Source organism: Chenopodium quinoa, unplaced genomic scaffold, assembly GCF_001683475.1.
Source record: "Chenopodium quinoa cultivar QQ74 unplaced genomic scaffold, ASM168347v1, whole genome shotgun sequence".
Lineage (NCBI taxonomy): Eukaryota > Viridiplantae > Streptophyta > Magnoliopsida > Caryophyllales > Amaranthaceae > Chenopodium > Chenopodium quinoa.
The window spans coordinates 6,730,275-6,743,101 of NW_018745024.1; the positions used below are offsets into that span (position 1 = coordinate 6,730,275).

General features: G+C 29.7%; 1 long non-coding RNA gene across 1 annotated transcript; it reads left to right on the forward strand.

Annotated features, from left to right (window-relative positions):
• Positions 1 to 5,241: 5,241 nt before the first annotated feature.
• Positions 5,242 to 9,836, forward strand: LOC110708420. The gene is made up of 2 exons (XR_002508721.1): positions 5,242 to 5,977; positions 9,572 to 9,836. It is a non-coding gene; the product is annotated as an uncharacterized LOC110708420 (long non-coding RNA).
• Positions 9,837 to 12,827: the final 2,991 nt, after the last annotated feature.

A 12,827-nucleotide genomic window follows, 5' to 3' on the forward strand; every position in this document is an offset into this window, starting at 1 on the left:
CAATAGATGAAAGGTAGATCAAAAAACCAAAATTAAATTGAGAAAAAAATATTTAAAAATGGAGGTCAATATCAAAGTAACAACTCTCAAGGAAATAGAAGTATATAAATGTAAATATAAATAAATATAAATGTATAAGTAAATTTAACATCATTTTCTTAATGCCAAAGTCAGAAGTAATACCTTTACAGGCTAATGTTGCAAATGTTACCTAATCTGTGGTAATGTCTTCAATCCTTTAGTTGCTTTCTAAGCATAAATGAATTTACAAACTGGTACCAATAGGCCTGCAAAACTACATGACACGTGTCATTTTGGTAATGGACCTATTACCTTCACCCCATAAAAACAAAACTTAAAGACATGTTGCTATCACTAAACACTATAAATACTCTTCTTCTGTTTTAATTAATTAATTAAATTAATTACAATTGGTTGTCCCAATCAATTATGACATTTTGAGCACTTTTGTGTTTGAAGTATCTAGTGAGTATATGATGTATGGCATTTATGTACAAGGCTATATGGTATATTGGAATGAGCTAAGAGATGAAACTTGATAAAAGATACTTTGTATGACACATAGAATATGTGAATCAAATTTAAAGAATCAATGAGTGTTTTGTAGTAGTACTAGTTGGACTTTGGACCATAATGTTTAAATTTAGTACCAACTTTTATTTACATGGTAATATTATGTATGTATACATGTGATTGTCTAACAAGTATTATGTAATTTGTAAGGATATGTTTTCTTTACCTGAATTAAAATTAAAACTCACTTAACCTTATTACAATTTATTAACCTTGGTTGCAAGAAAGTAAACTTACGAGTGTGATGAGTTCATTGTCCATGATTGAACTTTTTGGAATCATCTGAATTATTGGACTTATAAACCTATTATTTAGTGAAGATCATAGCAGAACACACCTCTAATCTACTTTGCTTTTTTACTTTGTGTTTGATGCATCTAGTGCGTAAATGATGTATGTCACATTTATGTACAATGCTACATTTAGAATGAGCTAAGGGATGAACTTTGAGAAAAGATGTGATACATAGAGATGTAATTAATCAAATTTGAAGAATCAATAAGTGTTTAGTATGTAGTCTATTAATTGGATTAAAGAGTTTAGTCCCAATTTTATACCTTTTTGTTTTTTTGACAAAACTTTATATCTTATTATACCTAAGTATACAAATGATTATCAAAACAAGTAACTTATAAAAGTGCATTATCTTAATTTGTAAAGTTGTAATCTATTTGAAACGACCTTAATTGAGCTTATATACCCATGATTAAGTGGCTGTTCTCATACGTTTATTTTCAGTTTAGTTCAGTTCAACTCAGTTCCTAATTTCCTTCTCTTATAAAATATTCATTTCATTTCAATTCAATTCAGTTCAGTTCAGTTCAGCTAATTTCAGTCTGTTAGAACAAGCCCTAAATCTCATTGGAGCTATTAGAACCAATTAATTATTAAATAGTAAGCTTACTGGATCGAACAAGATTAAAACTTATTGGAACGAACATGATTAAAACTTATATAAACTCATTAAAACTTAATTAATATTTTTATTTTAAGAAAAGAGAACACGTCTTTAATCAACTTTACACTTCACTTCAGTACATGCGTTATCACATGTACGTACAAGACACATGTAGAAAGTAATATAAACACTTCGTGTACCTCACATGACGGAAATAACACATAGATTCCTATAGAAGCATACATACAAGCCTGAGCTACCAGGGCATAAACTCTTATCGGCAACCTAGGTCATCACATATGGTAGGAGCAACACAATTATAGTGAACAATTAATGAGTTAGACGAGTAACAAGCAAAAGAACACAACCATAACCCAATTTCATGCCATTATACATATATATCTTGTTTATTGTTTCCATTTCTTATTTCAGCAATAGATGGAATCACTTTAATTGAAAGGAGTATAAATATAGTGACCACCTAATTAATAACAATAATAATTAAGGCAGTGGTATGATTTTGATAGGTTGAGATGCTGTTTTCTGCTTTTGGGTTCTTTTTATGTGAACCTTATATGCAAAACCTAGGTAGCTACTTCTAGCTAATCCATGCAAAATATAAATAAAATAATAAACATAGCAGATTAATCAAAAATTAAAATATTTTTCATATTAACATATCTTATTTTGACCATAATCTTGTACAATTATGTGCAATAGAAACTTTAAATTCATCTTTATGTATATATTTAGCATATATATCAACTTATGGATCGATAAATATACAAGTCAAAGTAATGCATGTATTTTGTAACAGGTCGAGTAAATAAAAACCATTTTTTTTGTTGGTGGTGAATATGGTCCCCATTATGACCTGCACTATTTTGGGATCAAGGTTGATGCGAACTATACAGAGAAATCACAGCTGCATTAGAGAAAGAGTAGTAAAAAGAGATGAAATTAAAAACAAAAAAAGCTAAGATAAAAAAAAGACTAGTTAATACTTAATAGTTATTGTTAATTTGTTATACTAGTGGGTGAGTGAGTTGAGTGAGTGTGTGCATGTGGTGGCCTGATGGAAGTAAGCGTGATAATATTGAATTAAATTTGTTTCTCTCCTAACTTTGGGACCACTCTCGTCTACTCTTCCTATGTCTATGTCTATGTCTATGTCTATGTCTATGTCTACGTCTATGTCTATGTTTGTGTCTTTGTTCTTGCTTTGCTTTACTCTTTTTCTAAACTCCTTTGCTTTCAACTCCTCAATTAATGCCTTAATTTATTATTCTTCCCAATGTCTTCATACTTAGGTCACGGGACTTTCTGGTAAATTTCATTGCTCACTTACTGGATGTGTGTATCGGTTCGTTCGTTGCATTGCGTGCGTATGGTACACCTGGATCGACTCTTGTTGTATAGGCAATAAATATAAATGGCTAGACGGCTAAACGTAGAAACTAAAAACTTTATTTTTAAGTTGAAAAAAAAAAACCCTTATATAGGGACTTTAAACATAAGTTCAGGTTTTTGGTTGAGTCGGCCCAACAATATATGACATCAAGGGCCTGTTCTCTTACGTTGAAATTCAGTTCAGCTCAGTTCAGCTCCTAATTTCCTTCTCTTATAAAATATTCAGTTCAGCTAGTTCAGTTTAGTTCAGCTCAGTTCAGTACAGTTCAGTTCATCTGAGTTCATTCAATGAGAACAGGCCCCAAGTGTCAGCTAGCTTAAGGAGATAAGATAGAATATAAAATTAATTATGAGGCTATTACCATAAGTTAAGGCAATAAGGCATAGAGTATTAGAGTGAATGCATGCATATCTGCCTATGAGGCTGACCTTCTTATCTTCCACTCCCCCTCTATTTTTTTTAACATGTTTACATGGTTTTCAATATATACCATCTGATTTTGAGATCTGTATCTGTAAATATAGAGTAATTATTGTTAAAAGAGTTTAAATTGTAATTTTCAACTATATTTTAAAAACAAATCTAACAAGAGATGTATTCTAAAACGGACCAAGTATTTTTGGGCTTTCATGCATGCTAGATTGCTAGCCAGCAACAACAATTTGTGGATGGTAAATTCTTAATCACTAATTAGACTAATTTCTTCACAAACCAATATTTGAAAAATAGTGGAACTTTGTTGTAATTGAATATCAACAAAATGAAAAGTTGCTAGACATATTAATGAGTAATGGCAACATAAATTTATTGATATAGGAAGTATTATAAAGTAAAAGAAACACTAATTTAGATTATACAGTTTTCTTTGTGTTGTAAATTCACCATGGTTTGATCACAATTATGTTAAATACAAATTAGTCATAATCACTAGCTTTATAAACCATAATTATCAAATCATGCATTTCATCTTACTTTGGGTTGATAAAACATCCCACGAACGATTTGATTTTTTGTTTGTCCTTGGCTTATTCATAGGCTCATTCATAATTTTGTGTATTCATAGAATGAGTTTAAGGTTTAATTTAAATAACTTGTATTGAAAGACATGAGCTTGATTTATGAAGTTATGAGAAAAAGAATGTTCAAAGGATACAATTATCTCATTTATCTGTAGTGCTTTAATACAAGAAAAAAAAAAACTCCTAATACAATTTTTAAGATTTAGGAAAGATATAAAAATCAAATAATATAATTAATTAGTGATTACAAAATAAAATATCAATGGTATTTACACAACATAATATCCTATTATACCAAAAATTACATGATTTGATAATAATGTTGATACCAAGAGATATAATATCACACTTGGTATCAATATTATTACCAAATCATGTTATATTTGGTATAATAAAATATCATATTATACTTCAGATATTGTTACCTATGTTACAATAAGATATTATCCTATTATCCATTTACAATCTTTATAATATTAAATGAAATATTGCGAGTGATGAGAATTGATTCCATGACTTTCTGAAACCAGTAAAAAAGCTCTCAAGTACATGACCTATCCTTCACTTTCTCAAATTATGAAACTGCTAGGTTGAAAATTTGTCGGTACAATTCAAGTGTAATATTTCAGTTTTATTTGTTTGTTAGAAATTTTGAATAAAATTTAATGTATAACATTTCAGTTATATTTGTTTGTTAGAAATTTTGAATAAAATTTGATGACTTGTTCCCCTTTAATAACCAAAAACTACGTTATATAATACACTTACACCTTAAAATTCATACTCCCTCCGTCCTTTTATTAAAAGTCTATTTTTAATATTTATTACTTACATTAATAAGAGAAATGGGCTTCTAATTTAGGAACAGAGGGAGTACATAACAACGTTTAATTTTAGTTTAATTTGTGCAAATTTGGTTCATTTATTAGTCAAGATCAAGATTGAAAAAGAAGTCTCAATTGACCTTGTTTTCATTCTTTTCCCAAAAAGAATATCAATTCATCAATTGCATATGTCCTTAATAATGTGACTACTCGTAGCCCTTGCATTGTAGCCCAGATTTGTTGTTTGGTTTGGTTTACAAACATTATGAAACATTATCTTAGGTGATAAAATGTCTTTAAAAAATTGAACAGATAAAATTAATTTATTAAGTTAGATCGAAAAGTATCATCAATATACCTTAACTCGAATTATTGTTAAAAATATCACATTCCAAGCAACAAAAATCTAAAATCTACTTCTTTTATTCGACCTTTAACTTTTACATTAATTTTAAATTATTATAAATCACGCCTTAAGAAAGAAAAATAGCTCTAAAAAGATAGTTATAAATTTATAATCACCTAAACTATATATGAAAAAAAAACTAACAAGTCTAACCGTCTATTATATTTGTCTTTCTCTTTCTCTTTCCTTTTTTTTATTTGAATAGAGAAAACGCCTATTATAGTTGTCTTTGCACAAAAAAAACTTAATTTATGCCAAATACAAGTAGAAAAAGACAATTCTTTCCAAAAAAAAAAAAGAAAAAGACAAATAAAAAATATATATAACCCCTGGAAAATAAATAAAAATAAGAAAATTACCACCTATACCCCTGAACCCTCCCTATCTTTTCTACAGTTCCCTCCTATATATATACACACTATTTTCCTCTCATTTTCCGTATTCCTCACTTCTTCTCTCATTCTCATCATTTTAGTTGTTGAACAACACCAACAACAACAAAAACTTCGAGAGAAAAACACATAAAACACACAAAAAAAAGAAAAAAAAAAGTTGTTCGTTTTTCCGTCTTCGTGCCTTAGTAGCAGTTGAAGCTGCCAGCATGATCTGAACTTTCTCTCCCTCTTTTCCCCTATTTCTTTTTTTTTTTATTTTTCTCTATTCTCCTTGTTTTTTTTTCTTCTGTTTCGTTCTCCTTGTCGAGAAAGATTAGATCATGTGGTAGCTTCACCTGTTGACGAGAGCACGCTCGAAAAAAGGAAAATATTTCAATCCGTCAAAGTTATCAACATATGTTTTGGTGATACATATATATTTCATCTCAAGGTATGTGTTATGCCTATTATTTCTTAATCATATGATATATATTTGTGTGCTATGTTATATGTGAAGAATTTTTCCAAAAAAAAAAAATGTTATATGTGAAGAATTAATCTAAAATGATTAGAGGGTGAGAAATTATATGCAGTTTTTGCTAGGGTTTTGTGGAAAATTCTTATTTTTCATTTTTTTTTTGGATCGTTGAATTTTAATTTATCTTTTTTAATTTTATAATTGATTTGATTATACTTAAAAAAAGGTTTTTAAGATCCCTCCTCGAGTCTTGGGGAAATAAGCTTTTTATATATCCCTTCCATGCACTGTTCCATATAGATTCTTTGAAATTAATTTAATTAATGGACTAATTTTATGTTAAGTTAATTGCACCTACTAATTACTAGGAGATAAAACTTCTTTGATTTGATTTATGCGTCTTATCGTGTTTTGTTTGTTAGTAGATCTATCTAATTAAGTCAAATCGTGATTTTCTCCTATCTAATTGACTATTTAATTAAATAATTAATTATTTAATTGTTTCTAACCACTTCTTCTTTCTTGTTTCCTTAACTTGTTCGTACATAAAACAGATTTTATTTTATGGGTTTAGAATGAAATTAATTTAAAAAATTAAGACTAAAAATATTACATTGGTTGTTGCTTTATAAAATGGGAATTAATGATGAGGTTGTGCACCGAAAGAGGGGTAGATTGAAAAAGAAAGCAAATTGAAAGTACAATGTATATATACATGTTTTCATTTAAAGCATTTTTATAATTTCAGTTAATCATCATCATACATGAAAAAGTTTATAGATCCAAGGTCATGTGATAATTTTTCTTCTAATGTTTTTTTTTTTTATACTATTAGTAGAATAGTATTACAAGGCGGCTCATAATTTTTGAAGAAAAAATGTGGAAGTTAAGGAAATGAATTTGTAACAAGTTGCATATATTCCACACTTATACATTCTTAAGGGGTTGTTCTCTTCAAATTATTTTAGTTCAATTTAGTTCTTAATTTCCTCCTATCATAAAATATTCAGTTCAGTCAATTAGAACAAACCAATTTTAAAGTCGATTAGTGTTTGTTTAGTAATCAGATAAAGTTTGACTAGATTATTTGCATCTTTATTCGAATTTTCTAGTGGTAAGACTAGTTAAAGTATTACATTAGGTCTTACGTTCGAATCTCCTTTCCGTTGTTCTGGTATGAACCGGTCCCCGACCTTAAAAGTTATTGTAGGTAGTCTTATCTCAAAGATGTACAAACACATGTAGCCAACTATTTTGGAACAACTAGATTCTTAGCTTACACAATGTTTCTACACATTACACACTCTTAAATTTTTTTAAGGAACGAATTGAAAAAAAGTTGCAATAGCCATTGAATGCCTAAAATCTGAGTAGTCTTATCTGAAAAAATGTACAACACATATAGCCAACTATTCACAACCATTTGATTTATTTTGATAGCAATGGCTTTTATTTGCAACATTATCTTTTGAGCACATTTTGGATTATTTTCATCATGAATTTTGTTTTGAGCACATTTTGGATTACTTTCCGCATGAATTTTGATACAACAAATTTGACGGTTTAATCTTTTGTGTGACTCTAAAACATTCAATGTTATTACTTGCTGTCTCTCTCTCCAGTTGTTATTTGTTTGATGTAACATGTGGTTATTCAACATGACATAATTAATAACGTGTTCTAGGTGTATTAAATGACATTAAAGTAACTCTATTGAGGAGATTAGTTTAAATTAGCATTTTGACATATCAAGTCTTGAACGTTTAATTACTTTTCATATTTTGTTCTTTCCTAGTAATGCCAACCAAGTAGCATAGATTAATTTGGGTTTAAACTATACCTATTACAAGTAGTATTAAACTATAACGATTACAGAGTATATATTTAAAAGCATAAACTACTACTGTCACACATCTATCCCATGATTTATTTCTTTTTTCTATTTGCTTAATATTTTTTACAAGTAAATACTAATGATGACCCTGTTAATTTCTCTTAAACTCGCCGTATTTTCCATAAGAAGAATACATTATGAAATACACTTTGTTTTTCTTAGTTTTATAATTAAGAGTGTGTTGCACCGGTCAACAAACTTGTTAGAATAGTCTCATTTACTTACTTATTTGCTTTGAAACTACTTTGCATTGTATTTTAGTTCCCATTTCTCATTTGTTAGCTACTCTATATGCAATACATCTTTAAGATTCGATATCTTGAAGACTTATTAGGTTGTGGAAGATGTGTTAGATGTAAATAAAAATTGTCTCATTTAGTAATGAAATAACTCATTTGGTTTTCATGACATTTATTGATATGTATCCTTTCAAAAAAGATTACAATAGCTACTTGTTTGAAAAAAGTTTCCTACCTTCGAACTATCAATTAAGTTTATTTTATACCCTAAATTATTTTTGTAAAATATTTTTGCACCCTTAAAAGAAAAGCTAGTTTCTTGTATTATGTACAAGTTGTTATAATGTTCTTGATTAATTGTGTATTTTTTTAAAAAAATTATCAATTTTGTAAATTTAAATTATATCTTTAGTAAAACAAATACAAGAGCTTCTAGTCTTCTAGATATTGAAAGTCTATTCCATGCTAATAACTCTAAGAAGAACCCAGGCCACTTAAACAAAAGGGAACAAAAGGGCACAATGCAACTCAATTTCGTAGTTTAACCTTATAAATCAATAATAGTTTCATGTTATATATTCTAAACCTAATCAACTCATAATTTATTCTTATATAATGATAAATCATATATGGCCGATACTACGTATATTTTTTTTTACTAATTTATCGATCTAAATGGCTGTTCATTTAATAGAGATTATTAAAATCATGATACACTTACAACTAATTATGGGACATTGTTCACATTTAAGCACAAAATAACACAAAAGATCATAGAGCTAGCTATAGTTAGCTAGTAATTGTAAAACTTGTAATCTCATGATCTTAATGATATGGTTGTTGGATGAGTTTATGTCATATTCATTATTATTTTGTTGGGGAACCCTATTTAGCTACACAACACAAAAACTTTTATAAATTTGATAAGCAAACAAATTTTGCCAACTTGAGCCAACAACAATAAAAACAATAATATTTATGTATAATTCAAAAAAAAAAAAAAAAAAAAAAAAAAACAGAAATCCGGATTAAAATTTTGTCTTGACTATGTATCATTGAATAGGATCACATGCTCTTTGTTGGCAACATATTTATAAATAGTAAGGTGAAAATTATATAAATATGAAAGAAGGTAATATAATATTCTAAGGTACGTGTATATTTGTATGCCATTAATGGGAGTTTCCTATGATAAACAAAAAACTAGAACCCTTAGAAAAAGGTGGGGTTGTCCCCAACACCATGCTTATATTAGCTTTCTCGTCTTTTTCTAAGTATTTCAGGAAACTTATATTTATTTTGTATGTATATATGATCTCAGTTTATATGTTACAAATAAAAATAAATAAATAAATAAATAATATATATTTAAAAATGAAAAAAAAAAAGAAAGAAATAAAAAAGAACTGTGGGTTGTGACTTGTGAACATGCAGGTGACGTGCGCATGCAAATGATATGGTCCAGCTTATTATCATGGTCCCTGCCTGCTGCCTTAGCTTGGCTAACTTATACTCCTACTTAGCTTTCTATACCATACATATATACCTATTGTTTCTTGGCTTCTTTCTTCTTTTCTTTTCTTTTTCTTTGGAGGTGGGGAAAAAAGAATAGAAGATTTGAGGGATGATAGGATGTGTCATATGTGTGTGTTTATTAGATCGATGACGACTTATGATCGAGGGTGTTGTTGAGAATTTACTTAAGCTATTTACGCTTTTAATGACGTTTTAGGAATACTGTGTGAAATTTTCGAAGGTTTAATGATGTGTTGGGATGGCCACAACCATTTATAAATACATATCTTATAGCATTTATGTACATTAACTTCCTTAGAAAACTTCTTAAGTTAATGTCACAACGGTATAATCTTGGCTAAAAAAATATCTAAAAAAAAAAAAGACGGGCGCATTTGCTAACAATTTTTTGTTCAAATGGAGTAGCATGCTAGTGCCTAGTATAGTAAGTCTTTAATGATGGAAAAAACAACAAATTAGGGCGATTCACCTTAAATTCACTTATTTCAAGTTTAATAGTTTCAATTAAGTTCAGGTAAGATGAGTTTAGGAAAAATGAGTTCTAATAAGTGTTACCGACCAAGTTCAAAATACAACTAAAATAATTGTAATTAATTCTAGTTCTAGCTAATCAGTTCAAGTAAAATAAGTTCGATCAGATAAGTAAAAATCAAGTGAATAGAACATATCTTTGACTTATGCCTCGAGAGAAACGGAGCTAATTATACTCGTGTATATCATGAGAGAAACAAACAACAAACAAGTAGCTCAACTTTCTCAAACAGTTTTTGGATTATATTTTAAACATAGATCCAAAGTTTGTTATGTAACATCCGTAGCTAACTATTGAAAGAGGTGAAGAAGCAAGCCACCGAAAGAAGTAAAGCTCTTCTGCAACATGCATGTCGAGCACATGCTTCATTCATCGGTGGCCGAAGATTAGGAAGCTGTTTAAGCCTCTCATGCATTTGAAAGCAACCACAAACCGTTACCAAATTGGGTCATGCATGATGTCCTATTCCATCATCATGTGCATCTTTTGCGCCCTATTGTTGCAAAACAGTTAACTTTTTTCCCATTTTTTGGATTTTGTTAGAGACTTCCTTTATACTATTGATTTTTATTTAACAATATTTATAGGATTGTAGATTTGTAGTGAGACTCATCATTAAGTTAGGTAACTTACATGACTACAATCAAATTCAAGATACCTAGTTAATTAGTAAGATACTAAAAGATTTCCTTCCCAAAAGATCCTAAACCTAGACATGAAAAGTACTTTGTGCATGTTCTCTATTAGTACATGCACCCCGATCCTGCAGTGTGAAAAGATCAGACGCTTAAATCTAAATAGTTATTAAATTATATCTAATAATAAATCATCAAACGTTGTCAAAAATAACTTATGATCAAATGGAGAAGCAACGACATTGTCCTAAGATGACGAGAGCTTAAGATGACGTGGGCCGAAGCATCAATAACCATGATCTATTAAAAGAAAATAGTATTGTTAGGGCAAAGGATCGGAGAAGGGCTGCATGCAAGTTAACATTTATGCTAAGATGCGGAGATTGACAAAAAGATACAGAGACGATTACTTAAGAGAGAGAATTAAAGGCCATCGTCGAGGATGTCAATATAGAAGGGAAAAGTAGGGGGCGAGGGAGAGAAAATGAGGGGAAAATGGAGCTCCATTTTTCTTCTGAATTTCTCCAATTTTAAGGGATAATGATGCTTATTAAAGAAGGAAGGAAAATAGATTCATTTCTCTAATCTTTCCCTTCATTTCGTCCCTCATATCCTTATCCAAAATGCATATGTAACCTCTTTCTCTCCCTTTTTCCACCCCTAAACCCTTATCCAAACAGAGGGAATAGTTCCCTCCCTTTCCTTTGCGTACCTAGCTAAACCTTCATCCAAACAAGGAACTTATATCCCTCCCTATCTATCCATTTCAAACAAAGTGTTAGAGTTATGACCTATGGTTAAGAAAGTATCAAGTTTTTTCAAGATCGTACGTAATTCTTACGTTTCATAATGATCGTCTTCCCAAGCCATTTTCCATTTTCCGAGTATATCAAAATGTTTGTCCCATATTGAATCTTACCATTTTGGAACATTTTTTTTCCACATTATATCGTCATGGTTAGATTTAAATCTCTAAAATGTCACCATATTCATTTGGATTTAATACCTTAGCTCTCATCCTTTCGCGCGTAATTAATCACCACTTCACTTCTTTCTCTTTCTTCAACCCCGTACATTCTCTCTCAATCAACAAGAACCCTAACACTCTCTCTCTCTCTCTCTCTCTCTCTCTCTCCCTCTCCCTCTCCTGAAATCGAAGCCTAACCTTTGTAATCACAAAATCATGATCCATTGCTTTGAAGCCCTGACTCTATTGTTCAAAATTCACGCTTTCTCTCTCTTTTCGATTCTATAGATCTATTAAATTAGGGAACTTTTCGATTCATTATCTCAAAAACGGTGTTTGCTCGTTAAACCCCCCCCCCCCTTCAAAAAAAAATGATGGTTATGAATCCATTAGATTACCATTGCTTAGTTCCTTTCGATTTTCTTTGTGCTTTAAAATTCTGATATCTGACAATTCATAGATTACACCATGAGCAATAGATTCTGGGATTGTCAAAACTTTTACAACACCTGGTAGTCTCTCCCCTATTTTATGATTTGTCTCTTTTTCTGTGGTTTTGTTATACGTTCAGTTATACATATACTCCAATTGGTTTATTTTAATGTTATCTTAAATTTTATTGGTTCATTGAAATAATCAAATATTGCACGCTGATTTGCAAGACAAGCATTTCAAAGGTCATAGTTTTGTTTTATATAACCGTCATACTAAAGTACTTTACCTTTTCAAGACAATAATAATAATAATAATTTCAGATTCATATCATCGTAAATGCATAACTGGATATTCGGCCAACAAGGATAGTTTTGAAGGCTGATTCTTAGAATCTTTCCCTTTCTAATTTATTTTGAAGATTCAATAAGGGAAGATCATATCGAAATAGAGGGGATATTTCATTTTATTATATATGTAATATTTATTGTTCGTGTCTAATTAATTAAATAGTTAATGCTATTATATCCTCTTTTGTGAACATATTTCGATTACTTGCTTTTCTGAAAAATATATATGGTCTTACTT